A 25,006-nucleotide genomic window follows, 5' to 3' on the forward strand; every position below is an offset into this window, starting at 1 on the left:
GGTAGTAATGTTTCTGTTAGCCAAGCTGTTAGGGTGGCTTCTGTAAGGACAGGTCTCCTTCTGTTCATTCCCATCATACCTCTGTATCTAGGAATGTCCCTCCCACCAACCCTGATGACAGAATGTTAGAGAGGGAACTCAATAAGTTGAGGGTGGAACAAACCAGACTGAAGCTTAAAAAGCAACAGCTGGATTTGGATAGACAGTCTTTTGAACTAGAGAAGGAAAGACAGAAGTTGGGTTTAGAAACCCATGGTGGCAGCAGCAGTATTCCCCATAGTCATCCTGTAAAAGAGCATGATTCCAGGATTCTGCACAAGATAGTTCCCCCTTATAAGGAGGGGGATGACATTAACAAGTGGTTTACTGCACTTGAGAGGGCCTGTGTTGTACAGGATGTCCCTCAAAAGCAGTGTGCTGCTATCCTATGGCTATCATTTAGTGGAAAAGGTAGGGATAGGCTACTTACTGTGAAAGAAAATGATGCTAATAATTTCCAAGTTCTTAAGAATGCACTCCTGGATGGTTATGGCTTAACCACTGAACAATACAGGATAAAGTTCAGAGAGACCAAAAAGGAGTCTTCACAAGACTGGGTTGATTTCATTGACCATTCAGTGAAGGCCTTGGAGGGGTGGTTACATGGCAGTAAAGTTACTGATTATGACAGCCTGTATAACTTAATCCTGAGAGAGCATATTCTTAATAATTGTGTGTCTGATTTGTTGCACCAGTACTTGATGGACTCTGATCTGACCTCTCCCCAAGAATTGGGAAAGAAGGCAGACAAATGGGTCAGAACAAGGGTGAACAGAAAAGTTCATACAGGGGGTGCCAAAAATGGCAACAAAAAGAAGGATGGTAAGTCTTCTGACAAGGGTGGGGACAAATCTAAAAATGAGTCTTCATCAGGCCCACAAAAACACTCTGGTGGGGGTGGTGGGCCCAAATCCTCTTTTAATCAGAACAAGGAAAAGAAACCATGGTGCTATTTATGTAAAATAAAAGGCCATTGGACAACAGATCCCAGTTGTCCAAAGAAAAGCACCAATGCTCCTACCACTACAACCCCTACTGCTACCCCTAGTGTCTCTACTAATAGCAGTGGTGGTGGGAGCAAACCTACTAATAGCCAATCCAAGGGAGTAGCTAGGCTCACTATTGGTAACTTAGTTGGGGTTGGCCTTGTTAGGGAGGCCACAGAGGCTGTGTTAGTCTCTGAGGGGGCTATTGATTTAGCCACCTTAGTTGCTTGTCCCCTTAATATGGATAAGTACAAGCAGCTACCCCTAATAAATGGTGTTGAGGTTCAGGCCTACAGGGACACTGGTGCCAGTGTGACTATGGTCATAGAGAAACTGGTCCACCCTGAACAACACCTACTTGGTCACCAGTACCAAGTAACCGATGCTCACAACAACACACTTAGCCACCCCATGGCTGTTGTTAATCTCAACTGGGGGGGGTTACTGGTCCAAAGAAAGTTGTGGTAGCCACATATTTACCTGTAGTCTGTCTACTAGGAAATGATTTGGAGACATCAGCTTGGTCAGATGTGGAGTTGGAGGCCCATGCAGCAATGCTGGGCATCCCAGGGCATATTTTTGCTTTGACAAGGGCTCAGGCCAAAAAGCAAAAAGGACAGGGAAGCTTGGATCCTGGAACAATGGACAAGTGCTCCCTAAAGCTAGGGGTAGTAGAAGCAAACCACTTCCTACTATCCCTCCCTCTACAGTGGATTCTACTTCTGAGGAAGAAGAATTCCCTCCTTGTGCAGAACCTACACCAGAGGAGCTGGAAGCAGACACTGCTGAGCTTTTGGGTGAAGGGGGGCCTGCCAGGGAGGAGCTGAGTGTGGCACAGCAAACCTGTCCCACATTAGAGGGTCTCAGACAGCAAGCTGTCAAACAGGCTAATGGGGATGTCAGTGACTCTCACAGAGTTTACTGGGAGGACAACCTCTTGTACACTGAGCATAGGGATCCTAAACCTGGAGCTGCCAGGAGATTAGTGATTCCTCAGGAGTACAGAAAGTTCCTCCTAACCCTGGCACATGATATTCCCCTAGCTGGGCATCTAGGACAAATGAAAACTTGGGACAGGCTTGTTCCCCTGTTTCATTGGCCTAGAATGTCTGAGGACACAAAGGAATTTTGTAAGTCCTGTGAAACCTGTCAAGCCAGTGGCAAGACAGGTGGCACCCCAAAGGCACCCCTTATTCCACTGCCTGTGGTTGGGGTTCCCTTTGAAAGGGTAGGGGTTGACATAGTTGGCCCCCTTGACCCTCCTACTGCTTCAGGCAATAGATTCATCTTGGTGGTAGTGGACCATGCCACAAGATATCCTGAAGCTATTCCTTTAAGGACCACTACAGCACCTGCAGTGGCAAAGGCCCTCATGGGAATATTTTCCAGGGTGGGCTTCCCAAAGGAAGTGGTATGAGACAGGGGAAGCAATTTCATGTCTGCATACTTAAAGGCCATGTGGAAGGAGTGTGGTGTAACGTACAAGTTCACAACACCCTATCATCCACAAACAAATGGACTGGTGGAGAGATTTAATAAAACTCTCAAAGGCATGATTATGGGTCTCCCTGAAATACTCCGCAGGAGATGGGATATCCTTCTACCATGCCTCCTTTTTGCCTACAGGGAGGTACCCCAGAAAGGAGTGGGCTTCAGCCCCTTTGAACTTCTTTTTGGACACCCTGTTAGGGGTCCACTCACACTTATAAAGGAGGGTTGGGAACAACCTTTAAAAGCTCCTAAGCAGGATATTGTGGATTATGTACTTGGCCTCAGATCAAGAATGGCTGAGTACATGAAAAAGGCCAGTAAAAACCTTCAGGCCAGCGAAGAGCTCCAGAAGCAATGGCATGATCAGAAGGCTGTTTTGGTTCAGTACCAACCAGGGCAGAAAGTGTGGGTCTTGGAGCCTGTGGCCCCAAGAGCACTCCAAGATAAATGGAGTGGACCCCACACAATTGTTGAGAAAAAGGGAGAAGTCACCTATTTAGTTGACTTAGGCACTGCAAACTAGTCCCCTTAGGGTACTCCATGTAAACCGCCTGAAACCCTACTATGACAGGGCTGATCTCACCCTGCTCATGGCAACAGATGAGGGACAGGAAGAAGACAGTGATCCTCTACCTGATCTCTTCTCTTCCACAGAACAAGATGCTCTGGTGGAAGGTGTAGTTTTGGCTGATTGTCTTACTGCTGAGCAGAAAGACAATTGCATAAACCTCCTAGATCAATTCTCTGAACTCTTCTCTACTGTGCCAGGTACCACTTCTTGGTGTGAGCACACTATAGATACTGGAGACAACTTGTCTGTCAAAAGTAAGATCTATAGGCAGCCTTACCATGTCAGGGACTGCATAAAGCATGAGGTCCAGAAAATGTTAGAACTAGGAGTGGTTGAGCACTCTGACAGTCCATGGGCTTCTCCTGTGTTACTTGTACCAAAACGCCATTCCAAAGATGGAAAGAAGGAAATGCGGTTTTGTGTAGACTATAGAGGTCTCAACTTGGTAACCAAAACTGATGCTCACCCTATACCCAGGGCAGATGAGCTCATAGATACACTGGCATCTGCCAAGTATCTAAGCACTTTTGATTTGACTGCAGGGTATTGGCAGATCAAATTGTCAGAAGATGCTAAACCTAATACTGCATTTTCAACCATTGGAGGACATTACCAGTTTACTGTAATGCTTTTTGGTTTGAAAAATGCCCCTGCCACTTTTCAGAGGTTGGTGAACACAGTCCTGCAAGGGCTGGAAGCTTTCAGTGCAGCATATTTGGATGATATAGCTGTCTTTAGCTCCAGCTGGGATGATCACCTGGTCTACCTATGGAAAGTTTTGGAGGCCCTGCAAAAGGCAGGCCTCACTATCAAGGCTTCAAAGTGCCAGATAGGGCAGGGTAAGGTGGTTTATTTGGGACACCTTGTTGGTGGGGAACAGATTGCACCACTACAGGGGAAAATCCAAACAATTATTGATTGGGTTCCCTCTACTACACAGACTCAGGTGAGAGCCTTCCTAGGCCTCACTGGGTACTACAGGAGGTTCATAAAGAACTATGGCTCCATTGCAGCCCCTCTTAATGACCTCACATCTAAGAAAATGCCTAAGAAGGTATTATGGACAGCAAACTGTCAGAAAGCTTTTGAGGAGCTGAAGCAGGCCATGTGCTCTGCACCTGTCCTGAAAAGCCCCTGTTACTCCAAAAAATTCATTGTCCAAACGGGTGCATCTGAATTAGGGGTAGGGGCAGTCCTATCACAACTTAATTCTGAGGGCCAGGATCAACCTGTTGCTTTTATCAGCAGGAGGTTGACCCCTAGAGAAAAGCGTTGGTCTGCCATAGAGAGGGAGGCCTTTGCTGTGGTCTGGGCACTGAAGAAGTTGAGGCCATACCTGTTTGGCACTCACTTCATTGTTCAGGCAGACCACAAACCTCTACTTTGGCTAAAACAAATGAAAGGTGAAAACCCTAAATTGTTGAGGTGGTCCATATCCCTACAGGGAATGGACTATACAGTGGAACATAGACCTGGGAGTACCCACTCCAATGCAGATGGACTCTCCAGATATTTCCACTTAGACAATGAAGCCTCATCAGGTCATGGCTAGTCTTATTGTCCTTCGTTTGGGGGGGGTTGTGTAGGAAAGTACCATCTTGCCTGGCATGTTACCCCCATATTTTACTGTATATATGTTGTTTTAGTTGTATGTGTCACTGGGAACCTGCCAGCCAGGGCCCCAGTGCTTATAAGTGTGCCCTGTATGTGTTACCTGTGTTATGACTAACTGTCTCACTGAGGCTCTGCTATCCAGAACCTCAGTGGTTATGATCTCTCATTCTCTTTCCAAATTGTCACTATCAGGCTAGTGACCAATTTCACCAATTTACATTGCCATACTGGAACACCCTTATAATTCCCTAGTATATGATACTGAGGTACCCAGGGTATTGGGGTTCCAAGAGATCCCTATGGGCTGCAGCATTTCTTGTGCCACCCATAGGGAGATCTGACAATTCTTACACAGGCCCGCCAGTGCAGCCTGAGTGAAATAACGTCCACGTTATTTCACAGCCATTTACCACTGCACTTAAGTAACTTATAAGTCACCTATATGTCTAACCTTTACCTGGTAAAGGTTGGGTGCTAAGTTACTTAGTGTGTGGGCACCCTGTCACTAGCCAAGGAGCTCCCACATTGTTCAGGGCAAATTCCCCGGACTTTGCGAGTGCGGGGACACCATTACACGCGTGCACTATACATATGTCACGACATATGTATAGCGTCACAATGGTAACTCCGAACATGGCCATGTAACATGTCTAGGATCATGGAATTGTCACCCCAATGCCATTCTGGCATTGGGGAGACAATTCCATGATCCCCCGAGTCTCTAGCTCAGACCCGGGTACTGCCAAACTACCTTTCCCGGGGTTTCACTGCAGCTGCTGCTGCTGCCAACCCCTCAGACAGGCTTCTGCTCTCCTGGGGTCCAGCCAGGCATGGCCCAGGAAGGCAGAACAAAGGACTTCCTCAGAGAGAGGGGTTTACACCCTCTCCCTTTGGAAAAAGGTGTCAGGGCTGGGGAGGAGTAGCCTCCCCCAGCCTCTGGAAATACTTTGATGGGCACAGATGGTGCCCATCTCTGCATAAGCCAGTCTGCACCGGTTCAGGGATCCCTCAGCCCTGCTCTGGCACGAAACTGGACAAAGGAAAGGGGAGTGACCACTCCCCTGACCTGCACCTCCCCTGGTGCTCCTCCCCTGATGCTCCAGACCTCTGCCATCTTGGAAACAGAGGTGCTGCTGGCACACTGGACTGCTCTGAGTGGCCAGTGCCAGCAGGTGACGTCAGAGACTCCTTCTGATGGGCTCCTTCAGGTGTTGCTAGCCTATCCTCTCTCCTAAGTAGCCAAACCCTCTGCATCTCTCTCTTCACCTTCTGCCAAGGAATCGACTGCTGACCGCGCTGGAAGCCTGCAAAACTGCAACAAAGTAGCAAAGACGACTACTGCGACCTTGTAACGCTGATCCTGCCGCCTTCTCGACTGTTTTCCTGGTGGTGCATGCTGTGGGGGTAGTCTGCCTCCTCTCTGCACTAGAAGCTGCGAAGAAATCTCCCTTGGGGCGACGGAATCTTCCCCCTGCAACCGCAGGCACCAAAGAACTGCTTCACCGGTCCTCTGGGTCTCCTCTCAGCACGACGAGCGAGGTCCCTTGAACTCAGCAACTCTGTCCAAGTGACTCCCACAGTCCAGTGACTCTTCAGCCCAAGTTTGGTGGAGGTAAGTCCTTGCCTCCCCACCCTAGACTGCATTGCTGTGAACCACGTGTTTTGCAGCTACTCCGGCTCCTGTGCACTCTTTGAGGATTTCCTTTGTGCACAGCCAAGCCTGGGTCCCCGGCACTCTAACATGCATTGCACAACCTCCTGAGTTGTCCTCCGGCGTCGTGGGACTCTCTTGTGCAACTTCGGGTGAACACCAATTCACTCCACTTCGTAGTGCCTGTTTGTAGGAAAGTACCATCTTGCCTGGCATGTTATCCCCATTTTTCACTGTATATATGTTGTTTTAGTTGTATGTGTCACTGGGACCCTGTCACCCAGGGCCCCAGTGCTCATAAGTGTGCCTGAATGTGTTACCTGTGTAGTGACTAACTGTCTCACTGAGGCTCTGCTAATCAGAACCTCAGTGGTTATGCTCTCTCATTTCTTTCAAATTTTCACTAACAGACTAGTGACCAATTTTACCAATTTACATTGGCTTACTGGAACACCCTTATAATTCCCTAGTATATGGTACTGAGGTACCCAGGGTATTGGGGTTCCAAGAGATCCCTATGGGCTGCAGCATTTCTTTTGCCACCCATAGGGATCTCTGACAATTCTTACACAGGCCTGCCACTGCAGCCTGAGTGAAATAACGTCCACGTTATTTCACAGCCATTTTACACTGCACTTAAGTAACTTATTAGTTACCTATATGTCTAACCTTTACCTGGTAAAGGTTAGGTGCAAAGTCACTTAGTGTGAGGGCACCCTGGCACTAGCCAAGGTGCCCCCACATTGTTCAGGGCCAATTCCCCGGACTTTGTGAGTGCGGGGACACCATTACACGCGTGCACTACATATAGGTCACTACCTATATGTAGCTTCACAATGGTAACTCCGAATATGGCCATGTAACATGTCTATGATCATGGAATTGCCCCCTCTATGCCATCCTGGCATAGTTGGCACAATCCCATCATCCCAGTGGTCTGTAGCACAGACCCTGGTACTGCCAAACTACCTTTCCTGGGGTTTCACTGCAGCTGCTGCTGCTGCCAACCCCTCAGACAGGCATCTGCCCTCCTGGGGTCCAGCCAGGCCTGGCCCAGGATGGCAGAACAAAGAACTTCCTCTGAGAGAGGGTGTTACACCCTCTCCCTTTGGAAAATGGTGTGAAGGCAGGGGAGGAGTAGCCTCCCCCAGCCTCTGGAACTGCTTTCTTGGGCACAGATGTGCCCCATTCTGCATAAGCCAGTCTACACCGGTTCAGGGGACCCCTTAGCCCTGCTCTGGCGCGAAACTGGACAAAGGAAAGAGGAGTGACCACTCCCCTGACCTGCACCTCCCCTGGGAGGTGTCCAGAGCTCCTCCAGTGTGCTCCAGACCTCTGCCATCTTGGAAACAGAGGTGCTGCTGGCACACTGGACTGCTCTGAGTGGCCAGTGCCACCAGGTGACGTCAGAGACTCCTTCTGATAGGCTCCTTCAGGTGTTGCTAGCCTATCCTCTCTCCTAGGTAGCCAAACCCTCTTTCCTGGCTATTTAGGGTCTCTGTCTCTGGGGAAACTTTAGATAACGAATGCAAGAGCTCATCCGAGTTCCTCTGCATCTCTCTCTTCACCTTCTGCCAAGGAATCGACTGCTGACCGCGCTGGAAGCCTGCAAAACTGCAACATAGTAGCAAAGACGACTACTGCAACTCTGTAACGCTGATCCTGCCGCCATCTCGACTGTTTTCCTGGTGGTGCATGCTGTGGGGGTAGTCTGCCTCCTCTCTGCACTAGAAGTTCCGAAGAAATCTCCCGTGGGTCGACGGAATCTTCCCCCTGCAACCGCAGGCACCAACAAGCTGCATTACCGGTCCCTTGGGTCTCCTCTCAGCACGACGAGCGAGGTCCCTCGAATCCAGTAACTCTGTCTAAGTGACTCCCACAGTCCAGTGAATCTTCAGTCCAAGTTTGGTGGAGGTAAGTCCTTGCCTCCCCACGCCAGACTGCATTGCTGGGAACTGCGACTTTTGCAGCTACTCCGGCCTCCGTGCACTTCCGGCGGAAATCCTTTGCGCACAGTCCAGCCTGGGTCCACGGCACTCTAGCCTGCATTGCACGACCTCCTAAGTTGTTCTCTGGCGACGTGGGACTTCTTTGTGCGACTTCGGGTGAGCACCGTTTCACGCATCCTCGTAGTGCCTGTTTCTGGCACTTTTCTGGATGCTACCTGCTGCTAAGAGGGCTCCTTGTCTTACCCGACGTCCCCTCTACCTCCTGGCGCAATTTGCGACATTCTGGTCCTTCCTGGGCCACAGCAGCACCCAAAAACGCTAACCGCACGATTTGCAGATAGCAAGGCTTGTTGGTGTTCTTTCGGCGGGAAAACACTTCTGCACGACTCTCCACGGCGTGAGGGATCTGTCCTCCAAAGGGGAAGTCTCTAGCCCTTGTTGTTCCTGCAGAAACCTCAGCTTCTTCTGTCCAGTAGAAGCTTCTTTGCACCCACAGCTGGGATTTCCTGGGCATCTGCCCATCTCCGACTTGCTTGTGACTTTTGGACTTGGTCCCCTTGTTCCACAGGTACCCTCGACTGGAAATCCATTGTTGTTGCATTGCTGGTTTGTGTCTTTCCTGCAGTATTCCCCTATCACGACTTCTTTGTCCTTTGGGGAACTTTGGTGCACTTTGCACTCACTTTTCAGGGTCTTGGGGTGGGCTATTTTTCTAACCCTTACTATTTTCTAATAGTCCCAGCGACCCTCTACAAGGTCACATAGGTTTGGGGTCCATTCGTGGTTTGCATTCCACTTTTGGAGTATATGGTTTGTGTTGCCCCTATCCCTATGTGTCCCCATTGCATCCTATTGTAACTATACATTGTTTGCACTGTTTTCTAAGACTATACTGCATATTTTTGGTATTGTGTATATATATATCTTGTGTATATTTCCTATCCTCTCACTGAGGGTACACTCTGAGATACTTTGGCATATTGTCATAAAAATAAAGTACCTTTATTTTTAGTATAACTGTGTATTGTGTTTTCTTATGATATTGTGCATATGACAATAAGTGGTACTGTAGGAGCTTCACTCGTCTCCTAGTTCAGCCTAAGCTGCTCTGCTAAGCTACCATTATCTATCAGCCTATGCTGCTAGACACCCTATACACTAATAAGGGATAACTGGGCGTGGTGCAAGGTGCAAGTACCCCTAGGTACTCACTACAAGCCAGTCCAGCCTCCTACACTGTTCTGGCACTTCTGCGGGTGCTGCTTGCTTCTGAGAGGGCTCTTTGTCTTGTGGGACGCCCCCTCTGTCTCCTCACGCAACTGGTGACATCCTGGTCCCTCCTGGGCCACAGCAGCTTCCTAAAACCCAAACTGCAAGCTTTGCAGCTAGCAAGGCTTGTTTGCGGTCTTTCTGCGGGAAAACACTTCTGCACGACTCTTCACGACGTGGGACATCTATCCTCCAAAGGGGAAGTTTCTAGCCCTTGTCGTTCTTGCAGAATCCTCAGCTTCTACCGTCCGGTGGCAGCTTCTTTGCACCCACAGCTGGCATTTCCTGGGCATCTGCCCACTCTCGACTTGATCGTGACTTTTGGACTTGGTCCCCTTGTTCCACAGGTACTCTCGTCTGGAAATCCATCGTTGTTGCATTGCTGGTGTTGGTCTTTCCTGCAGAATTCCCCTATCACGACTTCTGTGCTCTTTGGGGAACTTAGGTGCACTTTGCACCCACTTTTCAGGGTCTTGGGGTGGGCTATTTTTCTAACCCTCACTGTTTTCTTACAGTCCCAGCGACCCTCTACAAGCTCACATAGGTTTGGGTTCCATTCGTGATTCGCATTCCACTTCTAGAGTGTATGGTTTGTGTTGCCCCTATCCCTATGTGCCACCATTGCATTCTATTGTGACTATACATTGTTTGCACTGTTTTCTATTGCTATTACTGCATATTTTGGTATTGTGTATCTATATCTTGTGTATATTTGCAATCCTCATACTGAGGGTACTCACTGAGATACTTTGGCATATTGTCATAAACATAAAGTACCTTTATTTTTAGTATATCTGTGTATTGTGTTTTCTTATGATATTGTGCAAGTGACACTAGTGGTACTGTAGGAGCTTCACTTGTCTCCTAGTTCAGCCTAAGCTGCTCTGCTAAGCTACCATTTTCTATCAGCCTAAGCTGCTAGACACCCCTCTACACTAATAAGGGATACCTGGGCCTGGTGCAAGGTGTAAGTACCCCTTGGTACTCACTACAAGCCATTCCAGCCTCCTATACCCTCCAATAGTCGAAAATGCAGTGTTTGCTTTAGCATCCTCTGATAACTTGATCTGCCAATACCCTGCAGTCAAATCAAAGGTGCTTAGATACTTGGCAGATGCCAGTGTATCTATGAGCTCATCTGCCCTGGGTATAGGGTGAGCATCAGTTTTTGTTACCTGGTTGAGACCTCTGTAATCTACTCAAAACCTCATCTCTCTTTTCCCATCTTTTGAGTGAGGCTTTGGTACAAGCACCACAGGAGAGGCCCATGGGCTTTCAGAATGTTCAACCACTCCTAGTTCAAGCATTTTCTGAACTTCTTGTTTTATGCAGTCCCTGACATGGTCAGGCTGCCTATAGATCTTACTTTCGACAGGCATGCTGTCTCCAGTATCTATAGTGTGCTCACATCAAGATGTGGTGCCTGGCACAGTAGAAAAGAGTTCAGAAAACTGACCTAGGAGATTTATGCAGTTGTCTTTCTGCTCAGCAGTAAAACAGTCTGCCAACATTTAACCTTCCAGTAGAGCATCTTGTTCTGTGGAAGAGAAGAGATCAGGGAGAGGGTCACTCTCTTCTTCCTGTCCTTCATCTGTTGCCATGAGCAGGGTGAGATCAGCCCTGTCATAGTAGGGTTTTAGGCGATTGACATGGAGCACCCTAAGGGGACTTCTGGCAGTGCCCAGGTCAACCAAGTAGGTGACTTCACCCTTCTTTTCAACAATGAGATGGGGTCCACTCCATTTGTCTTGGAATGCTCTTGGGGCCACAGGCTCCAATACCCACACCTTCTGTCCTGGTTGGTACTGAATCAGAACAGCCTTCTTGTAGGAAAGTACCATCTTGCCTGGCATGTTACCCCCATTTTTCACTGTATATATGTTGTTTTAGTTGAATGTGTCACTGGGACCCTGTCAGCCAGGGCCCCAGTGCTCATAAGTGTGCCTGAATGTGTTACCTGTGTTATGACTAACTGCCTCACTGAGGCTCTGCTATCCAGAACCTCAGTGGTTATGTTCTCTCATTTCTTTCAAATTGTCACTAACAGGCTAGTGACCAATTTTACCAATTTGCATTGGCTTACTGGAACACCCTTATAATTCCCTAGTATATGGTACTGAGGTACCCAGGGTAGTGGGGTTCCAGGAGATCCCTATGGGCTGCAGCATTTGTTTTGCCACCCATAGGGAGCTCTGACAATTCTTACACAGGCCTGCCACTGCAGCCTGAGTGAAATAACGTCCACGTTATTTCACAGCCATTTACCACTGCACTTAGGAAACTTATAAGTCACCTATATGTCTAACCTTTACCTAGTAAAGGTTAGGTGCAAAGTTACTTAGTGTGAGGGCACCCTGGCACTAGCCAAGGTGCCCCCACATTGTTCAGGGCAAATTCCCCGGACTTTGTGAGTGCGGGGACACCATTACACGCGTGCACTACATATAGGTCACTACCTATGTGTAGCTTTCCAATGGTAACTCCGAATATGGCCATGTAACATGTCTATGATCATGGAATTGCCCCCTCTATGCCATCCTGGCATAGTTGGCACAATCCCATGATCCCAGTGGTCTGTAGCACAGACCCTGGTACTGCCAAACTGCCTTTCCTGGGGTTTCACTGCAGCTGCTGCTGCTGCCAACCCCTCAGACAGGCTTCTGCCCTCCTGGGGTCCAGCCAGGCCTGGCCCAGGATTGCAGAACAAAGGACTTCCTCTGAGAGAGGGTGTTACACCCTCTCCCTTTGGAAAATGTTGTGAAGGCAGGGGAGGAGTAGCCTCCCCCAGCCTCTGGAAATGCTTTCTTGGGCACAGATGTGCCCAATTCTGCATAAGCCAGTCTACACCAGTTCAGGGGACCCCTTAGCCCTGCTCTGGCGCGAAACTGGACAAAGGAAAGGGGAGTGACCACTCCCCTGACCTGCACCTCCCCTGGGAGGTGTCCGGAGCTCCTCCAGTGTGCTCCAGACCTCTGCCATCTTGGAAACAGAGGTGCTGCTGGCACACTGGACTGCTCTGAGTGGCCAGTGCCACCAGGTGACGTCAGAGACTCCTTCTGATAGGCTCCTTCAGGTGTTGCTAGCCTATCCTCTCTCCTAGGTAGCCAAACCCTCTTTTCTGCTATTTAGGGTCTCTGTCTCTGGGGAAACTTTAGATAACGAATGCAAGAGCTCATCCAAGTTCCTCTGCATCTCTCTCTTCACCTTCTGCCAAGTAGTCGACTGCTGACCGCGCTGGAAGCCTGCAAAACTGCAACATAGTAGCTAAGACGACTACTGCAACTCTGTAACGCTGATCCTGCCGCCTTCTCGACTGTTTTCCTGGTGGTGCATGCCGTGGGGGTAGTCTGACTCCTCTCTGCACTAGAAGCTCAGAAGAAATCTCCAGTGGGTCGACGGAATCTTCCCCCTGCAACCGCAGGCACCAAAAAGCTGCATTACCGGTCCCTTGGGTCTCCTCTCAGCACGACGAGCGAGGTCCCTTGAATCCAGCAACTCTGTCCAAGTGACCCCCACAGTCCAGTGACTCTTCAGTCCAAGTTTGGTGGAGGTAAGTCCTTGCCTCCCAACGTCAGACTGCATTGCTGGGAACCGCAACTTTTGCAGCTACTCCGGCCCCTGTGCACTTCCGGCGGAAATCCTTTGTGCACAGCCAAACCTGGGTCCACGTCACTCTAACCTGCTTTGCACGACTTTCTAAGTTGGTCTCCGGCGACGTGGGACTCCATTGTGTAACTTCGGGTGAGCACTGTTTCACACATCCTTGTAGTGCCTGTTTCTGGCACTTCTGCGGGTGCTACCTGCTGCTGAGAGGGCTCCTTGTCTTGCTCGACGGCCCCTCTACCTCCTGGCGTAATTTGCGACATCCTGGTCCTTTCTGGGCCACAGCAGCATCCAAAAATGCTAACTGCACGATTTGCAGCTAGCAAGACTTGTTGGCATTCTTTCGGCGGGAAAACACTTCTGCACAACTCTCCACGGCGCGAGGGATCCGTCCTCCAAAGGGGAAGTCTCTAGCCCTTGTCGTTCCTGCAGAAACCATAGCTTCTTCTGTCCAGTAGAAGCTTCTTTGCACCCACAGCTGCATTTCCTGGGCATCTGCGCATCTCCAACTTGCTTGTGACTTTTGGACTTGGTCCCCTTGTTCCACAGGTACCCTCGACTGGAAATCCATCGTTGTTGCATTGCTGGTTTGTGTCTTTCCTGCAGTATTCCTCTATCACAACTTCTTTGTGCTCTGGGGAACTTTAGTGCACTTTGCACTCACTTTTCAGGGTCTTGGGGTGGGCTATTTTTCTAACCCTCACTATTTTCTAATAGTCCCAGCGACCCTCTACAACGTCACATAGGTTTGGGGTCCATTCGTGGTTCGCATTCCACTTTTGGAGTATATGGTTTGTGTTGCCCCTATCCCTATGTGTCCCCATTGCATCCTATTGTAACTATACATTGTTTGCACTGTTTTCTAAGACTATACTGTATATTTTTGGTATTGTGTACATATATCTTGTGTATATTTCCTATCCTCTCACTGAGGGTACACTCTGAGATACTTTGGCATATTGTCATAAAAATAAAGTACCTTTATTTTTAGTATAACTGTGTATTGTGTTTTCTTATGATATTGTGCATATGACACTAAGTGGTACTGTAGGAGCTTCACTCGTCTCCTAGTTCAGCCTAAGCTGCTCTGCTAAGCTACCATTATCTATCAGCCTATGCTGCTAGACACCCTATACACTAACAAGGGATAACTGGGCCTGGTGCAAGGTGCAAGTACCCCTTGGTACTCACTACAAGCCAGTCCAGCCTCCTACACTATGATGTGACTCTACATCAGTACCAGCTATGCTAGGTGGTCTGTGTAGGAGGCTGGACTGGCTTGTAGTGAGTACCAAGGGGTACTTGCACCTTGCAACAGGCCCAGTTATCCCTTATTAGTGTATAGGGTGTCTAGCAGCTTAGGCTGATAGATAATGGTAGCTTAGCAGAGAAGCTTAGGCTGAACTAGGAGACGTGTGAAGCTACTACAGTACCACTTAGTGTCATATGCACAATATCATAAGAAAACACAATACACAGTTATACTAAAAATAAAGGTACTTTATTTTTATGACAATATGCCAAAGTATCTTAGAGTGTACCCTCAGTGAGAGGATAGGAAATATACACAAGATATATATACACACTAGCAAAAATATGCAGTATAGTCTTAGAAAACAGTGCAAACAATGTATAGTTACAATAGGATGCAATGGGGAAACATAGGGATAGGGGCAACACAAACCATATACTCCAAAAGTGGAATGCGAACCACGAATGGACCCCAAACCTATGTGACCTTGTAGAGGGTCGCTGGGACTATTAGAAAATAGTGAGAGTTAGCAAAATAACCCTCCCCAAGACCCTGAAAAGTGAGTGCAGAGTGCACTAAAGTTCCCCTAAGGACAAAGAAGTCGTGTTAGAGGAATAATGCAGGAAAGACACAAACCAGCAATGCAACAACTGTGGATTTCCAGTCGAGGGTACCTGTGGAACAAGGGGACCAAGTCCAAAAGTCACAAGGAAGTCGGAGATGGGCAGATGCCCAGGAAATGCCAGCTGCGGGTGCAAGAAGCTTCTACTGGACAGAAGAAGTTGAGGTTTCTGCAGGAACGACAAGGGCTAGAGACTTCCCCTTTGGTGGACTGATCCCTCTCGCCGTGGAGAGTCGTGCAGAAGTGTTTTCCCGCCGAAAGAACGCCAACAAGCCTTGCTAGCTGCAAATCGTGCGTTTGGCGTTTTTGGACGCTGCTGGGGCCCAGGAGGGACCAGGAGGTCGCAAATCGGACCTGAAGAGAGAGGGGACGTCGAGCAAGACAAAAAGCCCTCACTAAAGCAGGTAGCACCCGGAAAAGTGCCAGAAACAGGCACTACGAGGATGCGTGAAACGGTGCTCGCCAAAGTTGCACAAAGGAGTCCCACGTCGCCGGAGACCAACTTAGAAAGTCGTGCAATGCAGGTTAGAGTGCCGTGGACCCAGGCTTGGCTGTGCACAAAGGATTTCCGCCGGAAGTGCACAGGGGCCGGAGTAGCTGCAAAGTCGCGGTTCCCAGCAATGCAGCCCAGCGAGGTGAGGCAAGGACTTACCTCCACCAAACTTGGACTGAAGAGTCACTGGACTGTGGGGGTCACTAGGACAGAGTCACTGGATTCGAGGGACCTCGCTCGTCGTGCTGAGAGGAGATCCAAGGGACCAGTAATGCAGCTTTTTGGTGCCTGCGGTTGCAGGGGGAAGATTCCGTCGACCCACGGGAGATTTCTTCGGAGCTTCTGGTGCAGAGAGGAGGCAGGCTACCCCCACAGCATGCACAAGCAGGAAAACAGTCGAGAAGGCGGCAGGATCAGTGTTACAGAGTTGCAGTAGTCGTCTTTGCTACTATGTTGCAGGTTTGCAGGCTTCCAGCGCGGTCAGCAGTCGATTCCTTGGCAGAAGGTGAAGAGAGAGATGCAGAGGAACTCGGATGAGCTCTTGCATTCGTTATCTAAAGTTTCCCCAGAGACAGAGACCCTAAATAGCCAGAAAAGAGGGTTTGGCTACCTAGGAGAGAGGATAGGCTACTAACACCTGAAGGAGCCTATCAGCAGGAGTCTTTGACGTCACCTGGCGGCACTGGCCACTCAGAGCAGTCCAGTGTGCCAGCAGCACCTCTGTTTCCAAGATGGCAGAGGTCTGGAGCACACTGGAGGAGCTCTGGACACCTTCCAGGGGAGGTGCAGGTCAGGGGAGTGGTCACTCCCCTTTCCTTTGTCCAGTTTCGCGCCAGAGCAGGGGCTAAGGGGTCCCTGAACCGGTGTAGACTGGCTTATGCAGAATTGGGCACCTCTGTGCCCAACAAAGCATTTCCAGAGGCTGGGGGAGGCTACTCCTCCCCTGCCTTCACACCATTTTCCAAAGGGAGAGGGTGTCACACCCTCTCTCAGAGGAAGTTCTTTGTTCTGCCATCCTGGGCCAGGCCTGGCTGGACCCCAGGAGGGCAGCTGCCTGTCTGAGGGGTTGGCAGCAGCAGCAGCTGCAGTGAAACCCCAGGAAGGGCAGTTTGGCAGTACCAGGGTCTGTGCTACAGACCACTGGGATCATGGGATTGTGCCAACTATGCCAGGATGGCATAGAGGGGGCAATTCCATGATCATAGACATGTTACATGGCCATATTCGGAGTTACCATTGTGAAGCTACATATAGGTAGTGACCTATATGTAGTGCACGCGTGTAATGGTGCCCCGCACTCACAAAGTTCAGGGAATTGGCTCTGAACAATGTGGGGGCACCTTGGCTAGTGCCAGGGTGCCCTCACACTAAGTAACTTTGCACCTAACCTTTACCAGGTAAAGGTTAGACATATAGGTGACTTATAAGTTACTTAAGTGCAGTGTAAAATGGCTGTGAAATAACGTGGGCGTTATTTCACTCAGGCTGCAGTGGCAGGCCTGTGTAAGAATTGTCAGAGCTCCCTATGTGTGGCAAAAGAAATGCTGCAGCCCATAGGGATCTCCTGGAACCCCAATACCCTGGGTACCTCAGTACCATATACTAGGGAATTATAAGGGTGTTCCAGTAAGCCAATGTAAATTGGTAAAAATGGTCACTAGCCTGTCAGTGACAATTTGGAAAGAAATGAGAGAGCATAACCACTGAGGTTCTGATTAGCAGAGCCTCAGTGAGACAGTTAGTCACTACACAGGTAACACATTCAGGCACACTTATGAGCACTGGGGCCCTGGGTTACCAGGGTCCCAGTGACACATACAACTAAAACAACATATATACAGTGAAAAATGGGGGTAACATGCCAGGCAAGATGGTACTTTCCTACAGTCTGCTAATGGGCAGGCTAGGAAGTTTCCCTTCTAAATCCTTTGCTAGGGGTACCCCAGGGTCAGATTGGGAACCATCAGCTAATTTCTCAACAGAAGTGCCAACTCTGGTCTTATCTTGTTCAATGAGCATATTAACCAACAGTTCTCTAGAGGGATTCTTCCCTACCCATAAACCTCTTTCAATGGAGAGACTCCTACTCCTTTCCAGCTAAGGTGGTCATAAGCAAGTTTGGACAGATCAACAGTTTGGCCTGTACCAGACAGTTTTAGAAAGTGTTTAAGGATCGAAAAAGTGAGACAAAAGTTTTCAGAACTTTTAAAAGGACAGAAAAAAAAACTTTTAAAACTTTTTAAGAACTTTTTAGAAAGTTTAGAGGTACTTTTCAGCACTTAGCAAAGAAGTGAGAGAAGAAAAGCAAAACTTTTTGGTTAGGTGTACATACACTGAACTTGTTTTGTATATTTTTCTCTTATGAAAAGTACAATGACAAAAGTGGTAAGTAGTTACAAAGTACTTATCCCACCGCTGCACAAGCAATGTAGGAGGATGGACTGGCTTGTAGTGAGTACCAAGGGGTACTTACACCTTGCACCAGGCCCAGGTATCCCTTATTAGTGTATAGGGTGTCTAGCAGCTTAGGCTGATAGATAATAGTAGCTTAGCAGAGCAGCTTAGGCTGAACTAGGAGACAAGTGAAGCTCCTACAGTACCACTAGTGTCACTTGCACAATATCATAAGAAAACACTATACACAGATATACTAAAAATAAAGGTACTTTATTTTTATGACAATATGCCAAAGTATCTCAGTGAGTACCCTCAGTATGAGGATAGCAAATATACACAAGATATATGTACACAATACCCAAAAATATGCAGTATAGCAATAGAAAACAGTGCAAACAATGTATAGTTACAGTAGAATGCAATGGGGGCACATAGTGATAGGGGCAACACAAACCATATACTCTAGAAGTGGAATGCGAACCACGAATGTACCCCAAACCTATGTGACCTTGTAGAGGGTCGCTGGGACTGTAAGAAAACAGTGAGGGTTAGAAAAATAGCCCACCCCAAGACCCTGAAAAGTGAGTGCACAGTGCACTAAAGTTCCCCAAAGAGCACAGAAGTCGTGATAGGGGAATTCTGCAGAAAAGACCAACACCAGCAATGCAACAATGATGGATTTCCAGACTAGAGTACCTGTGGAACAAGGGGACCAAGTCCAAAAGTCACGATCAAGTCGAGAGTGAGCAGATGCCCAGGAAATGCCAGCTGTGGGTGCAAAGAAGCTGCCACTGGACAGTAGAAGCTGAGGATTCTGCAAGAACGACAAGGGTTAGAAACTTCCCCTTTGGAGGATGGATGTCCCACATCATGAAGAGTCGTGCAGAACTATTTTCCTGCGGAAAGACCGTAAACTAGCCTTGCTAGCTGCAAAGCTTGCAGTTGGGGTTTTTGGATGCTGCTGTGGCCCAGGAGGGACCAGGATGTCGCCAATTGCGTGAGGGGACAGAGGGGGCGTCCAGCAAGAAAAGGAGCCCTCTCAGAAGCAAGCAGCACCCAGAGAAGTGCCGGAACAGGCACTACAAAGTGGAGTGAAATGGTGCTCACACAAAGTTGCACAAGAGAGTCCCACACCGCCGGAGGACAACTCAGGAGGTCGTGCAATGCAGGTTAGAGTGCCGTGGACCCAGGCTTGGTTGTGCACAAAGGAAATCCTGTAAAAGTGCACAGGAGCCGGAGTAGCTGCAAAACACGCGGTTCCCAGTAATGCAGTCTGGCGTGGGGAGGCAAGGACTTACCTCCACCAAACTTGGACTGAAGAGTCACTGGACTGTGGGAGTCACTTGGACAGAGTTGCTGAGTTTAAGGGACCTTGCTCGTCGTGCTGAGAGGAGACCTAGAGGACTGGTGATGCAGTTCTTTGGTGCCTGCGGTTGCAGGGGGAAGATTCCGTCGACCCAAGGGAGATTTCTTTGGAGCTTCTAGTGCAGAGAGGAGGCAGACTACCCCCACAGCATGCACCACCAGGAAAACAGTTGAGAAGGCGGCAGGATCAGCGTTACAAGGTCGCAGTAGTCGTCTTTGCCACTTTGTTGCAGTTTTGCAGGCTTCCAGCGCGGTCAGCAGTTGATTCCTTGGCAGAAGGTGAAGAGAGAGATGCAGAGGAACTCTGATGAGCTCTTGCATTCGTTATCTAAAGAATTCCCCAAAGCAGAGACCTTAAATAGCCAGAAAAGGAGGTTTGGCTACTTAGGAGAGAGGATAGGCTAGCAACACCTGAAGGAGCCTATCAGAAGGAGTCTCTGACGTCACCTGCTGGCACTGGCCACTCAGAGCAGTCCAGTGTGCCAGCAACACCTCTGTTTCTAAGATGGCAGAGGTCTGGAGCACACTGGAGGAGCTCTGGGCACCTCCCAGGGGAGGTGCAGGTCAGTGGAGTGGTCACTCCCCTTTCCTTTGTCCAGTTTCACACCAGAGCAGGGCTGGGGGATCCCTGAACCGGTGTAAACTGGCTTATGCAGAAATGGGCACCACCTGTGCCCATGAAAGCATTTCCAGAGGCTGGGGGAGGCTACTCCTCCCCAGCCCTGACACTTTTTTCCAAAGGGAGAGGGTGTAACACCCTCTCTCTGAGGAAGTCCTTTGTTCTGCCTTCCTGGGCCAAGCCTGGCTGGACCCCAGGAGGGCAGAAACCTGTCTGAGGGGTTGGCAGCAGCAGCAGCTGCAGTGAAACCCTGGGAAAGGTAGTTTGGCAGTACCCGGGTCTGAGCTAGAGACTCGGGGGATCATGGAATTGTCTCCCCAATGCTAGAATGGCATTGGGGTGACAATTCCATGATCTTAGACATGTTACATGGCCATGTTCGGAGTTACCATTGTGACGCTATACATATGTCGTGACATATATATAGTGCACGCGTGTAATGGTGTCCCCGCACTCACAAAGTCCGGGGAATTTTCCGTGAACAATGTGGGAGCACACTGGCTAGTGCCAGGGTGCCCACACACTAAGTAACTTAGCACCCAACCTTTACCAGGTAAAGGTTAGACATATAGGTGACTTATAAGTTACTTAAGTGTATTGGTAAATGGCTGTGAAATAACGTGGACGTTATTTCACTCAGGCTGCAAGGGCAGGCCTGTGTAAGAATTGTCAGATCTCCCTATGGGTGGCAAAAGAAGTGCTGCAGCCCATAGGGATCTCCTGGAACCCCAATACCCTGGGTACCTCAGTACCGTATACTAGGGAATTATAAGGGTGTTCCAGTATGCCAATGTAAATTGGTTAAATTGGTCACTATCCTGTTAGTGACATTTTGGAAAGAAAGGAGAGAGCATAACCACTGAGGTGCTGGTTAGCAGAGCCTCAGTGAGACAGTTAGTCATAACACAGGTAACACATACAGGGCACACTTATGAGCACTGGGGCCCTGGTTGGCAGGGTCCCTGTGACACATACAACTAAAACAACATATATACAGTGAATTATGGGGGTAACATGCCAGGCAAGATGGTACTTTCCTACAATTATTACAAGACTTTCTTGAAAACGTTTAGCACATATATTCAACAAACACTGGCATAATGCCCTTTTTCTTGAAAGGACAACAAATATAACACATAGATCCATTTGTATTAAAAGAGTTGCGGTGCTCTTGCACCATGTAACGTCGTGCAAGAGCAACGTATAGGATGCTGGCCTGGCTTATAGTGGGTACCTAGTGGTACTTACACCTTATGCCAGGCCCAGTTATCCCTTATTAGTAGATTAGAAGTTTTGTAGCAGCTTAGGCTGATAGAGGTAGCTATAGCAGAGCAATTTAGGCTGAAATAGGAGACATGCAAAGCTTCTACTATAACACTTGTGTCATATAGCACTATATCACAAGAAAACACAATACTCAGAGTTACTAAAAATAAAGGTACTTTATTTTAGTGTCAATATGCCAAAAGTATCTCAGAGGATATACTCCCTTAGGAGGTAAGTAAAATACACAAAATATACACACAGAGCGAAATCAGGTAAGTAAAACACTTAGAAAAGTAGTGCAAACACTGTAGAACACAATAGAATGCAATAGGAGACAATAGGCCTGGGAGCAACACAAACCATCTACTCCAAAAGTGGAATGCAAACCATGAATGGACCCCAGGCCTAGTGTAGTGTGTATACGGTCGCTGGGAGTGTAAGAAAACACTAAGGGTGTCCAAGATACCCCACCCCAAGACCCTGAAAAGTAGGAGTAAAGTTCCCCTACTACCCCAAAAGACAGTAAATCCGAGATAGGGGATTCTGCAAAGACAAGAACTGACTGCAAAGCACTGAAGACGGATTCCTGGACCTGAGGACCTGCAAAGGAAGGAGACTAAGTTCAAGAATCACGCAAGTGTCCGTGGGGGCAGGAGCACAGTAAACCCCGGATGAAGATGCAAAAGGGCTGCCTCCGTGTCGAAGAACCTGAAGATTCTGCAACAACGGAAGGTGCCAGGAACTTCTCCTTTGGTCAGAAGATGTCCCACGGCGTACAAGGAGGATGCAGAGTTCTTTCCACGCAGAAAGACCACAAACAAGCCTTGCTAGCTGGAAGAGTCGCGGTTAAGGATTTTTGGTGGTGCCAGGGCCCAGGAAGGACCAGGAAGTCGCCCCTTGGAGGAGGAGACAGAGGGGGCACTCAGCAATACAGAGAGCCCATGGAGAAGCAGGCAGCACCTGCAGAAGCACCTGAACAGGCGTACAGAAGATCTGAGCACGACATTCGTCTCAGCAAAACAAAAGAGGGTTCCACGAAGTTTGAGTACAACTCAGTGAGCTGGACAATGCTGGAGGGAGTGCTGGGGACCTGGGCTATGCTGTGCACGAAGGAAGTCTTAGAAAAGTGCACAGAAGCCCTGGCAGCTGAAGTTCACGTAGTACACAGGATTACTGTCTGGCGTGGGGAGGCAAGGACTTACCTCCACCAAATTTTGACAGAAGGGCCACTGGACTGTCGGGACACCTGGATCCAACTCCTGTGTTCCAGGGACAACGCTCGTCAATATGAGAGGGGACCCAGAGGACCGGTGATGCAGATGTTGGGTGCCTGCGTTAGCGGGAGGAAGATTCCGTCGACCCACAGGAGATTTCTTCTTGGCTTCCAGTGCAGGGTGAAGGCAGTCAGCCCTCAGAACATGCACCACCAGGAAACAGTTGAGAAAGCCGGCAGGATGAGGCGCTACAATATTGCTGGTAGTCATCTTGCTACTTTGTTGCGGTTTTGCAGGTGTCCTGAAGCAGTCAGCAGTCGATCCTTGGCAGAAGTCAAAGAGAGAAGTGCAGAGGAACTCTGGTGAGCTCTTGCATTCGTTATCTGACGAGAAACCCACAGGAGCGACCCTAAATAGCCCTCAGTGGAGGATTGGCCACCTAACCAGGTAAGAGCATATCAGAAGGAGCCTCTGACGTCACCTGCTAGCACTGGCCACTCAGAGGTCTCCATTGTGCCCTCACACCTCTGTTTCCAAGATGGCCGAGGTCTGGGACACACTGGAGGAGCTCTGGGCACCTGCCCTGGGGAAGTGATGGTCAGAGGAGTGGTCACTCCCCTTTCCTTTGTCCAGTTTTGCGCCTGAGCAGGGCTGAGGGGATCCCTGAACCTGTGTAGACTGGCTTATGCAAGGAGGGCACCATCTGTGCCCTTCAAAGTATTTCCAGAGGCTAGGAGAGGCTACTCCTCTCAGGCCCTGAACACCTATTTCCAAAGGGAGAGGGTGTAACACCCTACCTTGAAGGAAATCCTTTTGCATATTGTCATAAAAATAAAGTACCTTTATTTTTAGTACTTCTGTGTATTGTGTTTTCTTATGATATTGTGCATATGACACCAGTGGTGTAGTAGGAGCTTTACATGTCTCCTAGTTCAGCCTAAGCTGCTTTGCCATAGCTACCTTCTATCAGTCTAAGCTGCTAGAAACACCTCTTCTACACTAATAAGGGATAACTGGACCTGGCACAAGGTGTAAGTACCTCTGGTACCCACTACAAGCCAGGCCAGCCTCCTACACCAGGCCCTTTTTAAAGTCTCTCCTCTCCTAGATTTTTGCGTTTTGTTGCTGAAGCCATTTGTGCTGGCATTATGACTCTGTGTACTTTACCACTGCTAACCAGTGCTAAAGTGCTTGTGCTTGTGCTTTCTCCTTCAAACATTGTAAATGTGGCTTACACCTAATTGACCATTTAATTTACTTGTAAGTTCCTTGTAAATTATACTTACAACTTTAAATCTCAATGTATTACCTTCCTTGTACATGTAAATCCTCTGTATATACTTATGTTACTATTTATTTATTACTTTACTCCTCCTGTAGAAGAAAAAAAAAACTAAACAAAAAACCTTTGAATCTCTCCAATGCACTAATCTGTCTAACCTTGTACCTCTCTCAATATATCCTCTACCTCCACTCTCTGACCACTCCCAAACCTCATTCTACTACTATGATCCCCAAAATAACCTTTTCTAGACTTCCCTCCTTTGTCTCTCCATGAATCACCCAAGACCTCATCTTACTACGATGATCTTCCAATTAACCCTTTCTAAATTCTTCCTGCATGTATCCCTCCTTTGACTCATCCAAAACCTAATTTTAATAGTATGATCTCCCTGATCCATTACTAGAGACTCTTCCCTCCTCCATCCCTCCTATTACTCATCTCAAACCACATCTTACTACTATGACCTTCCAAATAACACTTTTTAGACTCTTCCCTCTTCTATCCCTCCATCCACTCAATCTATCTGACAGGCTTACATGTCCGCCGCTCTAATTAAATGCTATTTCACCATACTAATCTAACACTACTCCTTTTTGGGTTCTGGAGGACTGTGCTACTCACTGAAAGGTGCTTTGATGCCCCCTCAGGGGTAGTAAATGCTATATAAATGCAATTAAAATTACAACATTCATGTACCCAGGGACTGTAAATTAAATTGAATGCTGCTAGTGGGCCTGCTACACTCATTATGCCACCCACTAAAGTGGCCTTGTAAAACATATGTTAAGCCTAACACTGCAGTCCATAGTGCAGTTTTAAAATGACATTTTGAAGTGGCAAATATCCATTTTGCCAGACATGAATCTTCCTTTTTATTACATAAAAGTCACCCCAAGGCAGGCCTTAAAGGCTTATAGGGCGAGGTGGATCGTTTTTAAAAAGTAGGACAAGTGGGTGTAAGTTTTACATGTCCTAGCAGTGAAAAACGCACACATTTGTTTTTCGCTGGTTCAAGGCCCATCTCCCTCGTTGACTAACATTGGGTTACCTTTTTGTTTTAGTTTATTTTTATTTATTTTCAAAAAAAGTGAGGAAAGGAAAAAGGTGGTTGCTGCTTCCACATCTTCAAAAAATAACCCAATTTCTTACAAAAACAAATTCAGAATACCAGAAGGATAATGTGATGCAAATTCAGCATTATTAGGCAATATTTATCAAATATGTCACGCAAAGAAATATAGAATTGTTCCATATCTTATGATAGGAGCTATGGTAGGCATCTTGTCTCTGAATGAAATCTTGCCAATCCTTCTAATACCA

This window comes from Pleurodeles waltl, chromosome 3_1, assembly GCF_031143425.1.
Source record: "Pleurodeles waltl isolate 20211129_DDA chromosome 3_1, aPleWal1.hap1.20221129, whole genome shotgun sequence".
Classification (NCBI taxonomy): Eukaryota; Metazoa; Chordata; class Amphibia; order Caudata; family Salamandridae; genus Pleurodeles; species Pleurodeles waltl.